Source organism: Phoenix dactylifera, unplaced genomic scaffold (assembly GCF_009389715.1).
Source record: "Phoenix dactylifera cultivar Barhee BC4 unplaced genomic scaffold, palm_55x_up_171113_PBpolish2nd_filt_p 000357F, whole genome shotgun sequence".
Classification (NCBI taxonomy): Eukaryota; Viridiplantae; Streptophyta; class Magnoliopsida; order Arecales; family Arecaceae; genus Phoenix; species Phoenix dactylifera.
In genome coordinates this window covers 45,502-50,014 of record NW_024067815.1, presented here as the reverse complement: position 1 = coordinate 50,014, position 4,513 = coordinate 45,502, and positions in this window count along the sequence as shown.

The following is a 4,513-nucleotide window of genomic DNA, read 5'->3' as shown; positions in this document are numbered from 1 at the left end:
AGACCATAATGTTTACCTCTTGGCTTGTGGTCCTAGCAGGTTCAAACAAATCAATATATAATATTTCTAATGACCTAGAAGTTGAACCACATTTTTTGATTTAAAAGATACTTTAGTTTGTTTTACTAGTTGACATGCATCACAAAATCTATCTTTTTCAAATTTCATCTTAGGCAATCCTACAATAAGATCCTTTTTAATAAGTTTCAAAATCAAATTCATGTTGCATGTGCTATCCTACTATGCCGTAACCAACTAGTCTCATTGATTTTGGTATTCATTATAACTAGGCATTCATGTTTTGCATGGAAAGATGATCTAGATCAACTATATAAATGTTGCCATGTCTATGTCCAATAAGTCTTATACCATCATCATTGGGACTAGAGACAATATGCATAGAAGCTTCAAAAAGGACTTTAAAACCTTTATCATACAATTGACATATACTAAGCAAATTATATTTAGAACCATCTACTAACAAAATATTTTCAATAAAATGGAAGAACTGATACCAGTGCTACCAATTCCAATGATCTTTTCTTTTGTTGTTGTTGCCAAAGATGACCAATCCTCTACATAGCCTAAAGATTGATGAATTAGGATTCATCACCTGTCAAGTGCCTTGAGTAGCTGCGGTCGAGGTATCATTTTTTTTTATTCCACAGCTACAAGATACACCTGCAACACAGAAATTAAAGTTTTTGATTTAGGTATCCAAGCTTTTTTGGATCTTTTTAGTTAGTCATTGTGATTTCATTTGGAATCCATACTTTCTTAACTAAAACATTGCCAAATCTTTTGAAATTACAAGAATAAGATTTGTTTCCTAATCTACTATAGCTAAAACAAGTCACTATCATTATAAGCCTTTATAGAAATATTTTTCAAAATATTTTGCTTTTTTTGCAGGTTATAACTAAGACCTGCCTTATTATACATATTTTTTGCTAAAAATTATACATAGCTCTTTGACTATCTAAAATTAATTATTTGAAGTTTTTTTGAACTCTAAATAAATTTATCAATGATAGATCTCAGCCAATCTACTTTCTTTCTTAAGTTCTAATTTTCTTTTATTAATTAATTGCTTTTTTCAACATTTCTTTCTTTTTCATTAGCTAAAGCTTGATTTATCTTTTTTAGTTCTCTGTTCTTCATTCTTAACTTATTTAGTTCATCTAGTGAATTATAAAAAGCTTTTCTAAGTTCATTAAAAATGAAGTCAATCAAATATTCAAAATTTACTTTATCTTCATAGGTAATGAGGCACAAGTTAGCTACATCATGAGTTTCCTCATCCAAACTTGAGTCATCGCTATCGCTCCATGTAAGCATCATTACCTTATTTTTTGGCTTTCTGGAAGCTTTCTTAAGTACTAGGTAGTCAACCTTGAAGTGCCCTAGTTTCTTGCGCTCATAGCAAACAACCTGCTTCTTCCCTTTTTCCTTGCTTGCCTCCTTTTTTGCCATTGGTATCTTCTACATTTCATGCATTTTCTTCCTCATGAATTTCCTAAATCTTCTAGTGATCAGCCAGAGCCGGCCTGACCCTTAGGCGAGATAGGCAGTTGCCTAAGGCCTCGGGCCAGAAAAAGGCCCCGCTTTCCTAGCCCAAGCTTCCAGAACTATTGTTCATCCCTAAAATACCCCAACATTTTAAAGTTTCTATTACAATAAAATAGGTGACCAATGCCATTTCAAGAGTTAGAGAGGGTATTTTAATAATTTCAATGAACACCAGTATACATATAAGGGGGGTGGTTCTATATACACCCCCCCTATTGCTCAGGACACCCCCCAAAAATTAAAAAAAAATTAAATACTCTCTACACCCCCCCATTTGCTAAGGACACCCCTAAAAAATTAAAAATACCTAAATTACCCCCCACCCTCCCCACCCCCTCACCTAAATTGCTCTCTACACCCCCCAAACCCCCCCCCCCCCGCTCTTCCCCTCCAAAACACCCGTAACCCTTCCGCCCAAAAACCTCGCCGGCGGCCAAACCCCCTCCGTCTCCCCCTTCTCCCTCTCGTCGCCGGTCGGTGCAGTGCACCTCGCCAACGCCCAAAACCCCCCCGTTCCCCCTTCTCCCTCTCGTCGCCGGCATTCTCCCGATCTCCGACCACCTCGCCGGCTTCTCCCGGAACCACCTCCCCGGCCATCTCCCGAGCAACGAGCACCTCGCCGGCGCCTCCACGACCACCTCGAGGTAGCTCCCCCCCACCCCCCGCCGCCTCCAGTGCTCCGTTCGGCACTGGATCGCCGAACAGAACCCTTCTGTTCGGCTGAACAGTGCCGAACAGAAGCCCTCTATTCGGCAACCCTCAACCGAACAGAAGGCTTCTGTTCGGCTGCACGGTGCCGAACAGAAGCCTTCTGTTCGGCTGCACAGTGCCGAACAGAAGGGTTTTGTTCGGCACCGTGCAGCCGAACAGAAGCCTTCTGTTCGGCTCTGTGCAGCCGAACAGAAGCCTTCTGTTCGGCACTGTGCAGCCGAACAGAAGGCTTCTGGTGCCAAATCGCGTGCCGTGCTGAATTTTGTGCCAAACATTTATGTATGCAATTGAATTATTTTCTTTGATATAGCCTAACATTGAATTTCTATATTTTCAGACATTGATCCCCGTCCCGCCAGAGTTAGACCTACGGCGTCAGCTAGGAGACGTCGTGCTAGGATTGCTTCTCCCGAGCCTGCTCATATGCCATCGGACTCTCCTGAGTCAGAGCATGATGATATGCCCGCTAGGGGCGAAGACGATGAGTCCGTTGGACCATGTCCAGGAGGTCCAGAGGATGAGTCCGTCCTAATCAGTTTCAGGAACGCATATAGCAGCTTCCATCTGGAGGCAACAGGTATTGTTTATTTGTTATAGCATTATATTTTGTTTATTGATGTTTTATAAAGTAGTAGTAATTATACATTTATATTACAGGAACGAGCTCCACTAAAGTGCATGAACCATACTGCCAAGGTTGGTGAATGGAAGTGGTGGTCTTCAAACCAACCAAATACCAGGTTCAGAGCACTATTGAGGCAGTCGGGCCTCGTAGAGTTAGTACAGTGCTCTTATCGATTCATCGATAAGATTCTGATTTCGGGCTTCGTAGAGAGATGGCAGCCCGAGACGAACACCTTCCATATACCATTTGGCGAGATCACTATCACGTTGGATGATGTATCCGCCATTTTAGGGATTCCTGTCGCAGGTTCCTCAGTATCAGTTTCTCCTGAGAGGATGAGTGATCGGGATGCTGAGGAGCTACTTGTGGAGTTGTTGGGGGTGTCAGCTGGAGACGCGCGTCAGGAGGTACTGTCATCGCGCGGTCAGTCTGTGAGGATGGAGTGGCTGAGGACTCAGTTTCACTCTGTATCTGATAGAGACAGGCAGCAGAGGATAGAGTGTGCAGCACGAGCCTATTTGTTATTTTTGTTAGGCTGCACACTCTTTGCTGATAAGAGTGGGACCAGGGTGCCTATAGCGTATCTGTGTTTACTGCGGGATCTGGATAGGGTGAGCACATATGCCTGGGGTACAGCTGCCTTAGCATATTTGTATCGGCAGTTGGGGATTGCGTCGAGGTCATCAGTGAGACAGATCAGTGGTTATATGACGCTTCTGCAGGCATGGATTTATGAGCATTTTCCAGCACTCAGTCCTCACCCGTCGCTCGAGTATACTGATGCCAGTCCCCGCGTGCACCGCTGGATGCCCGGTACTCCATCCCGTACCACGATGGACCATTTAGTGGTTCTACGTGAGTCATTGGACCTTTTGAGCATCGATGAGGTACGTATCATATTACCATTTGCTTGTGTTTGTCAGTACTTTTAATATGCGATATAGTATAAAACTGAAATGGACCTTTTGTTTTACAGGTTATTTGGGATCCCCATCATCGGCTTCGGGGAGATCGCCCATATATACCCGTCGCATTTTTTAGTGGCTCCATCAAGTGCCTTGATATCGTAGAACCCTATCATCCAGAAAGGGTTCTTAGACAGTTTGGTCGTATTCTGACCATCCCTCGAGCGCCACTAGCCCCTACGCGAGCCAACAGAGGTTCCACAGCAGGCTCGTACCGGATACATTACTCCTATATGGATCAGCTTTGGGAGCGGTGGGAGGACCACGTGCTGAGCCAGGCGAGCAGGAGCCACCCAGTTACCCGGCCATCGGACAGCGTACCGGAATACATGGAGTGGTATCTCCGTATCACGCACGTTGCAGTTCAGCCTCCTCATCTGCGCTCGAGTACTCATTCTGGAGCTAGGGGAGGTCATGATGATGCTGACATGCACCGGCGGCGTAATGCAGCTGCACTCGGTATCAGTACCGACATTGTACGGATGGGTCCCTCAGAGGCTACGTCACTAGGTGCCGGGCACCTATATGATGCTATTTCTCAGATGCATCAGGTACTTCTGGGTGATGAGCCTGGCCCGAGTACAGCACCCTCTCATTCGGATCCAGGACCCTCTCATTCCGACGTACAGCAGTACACGCGTCG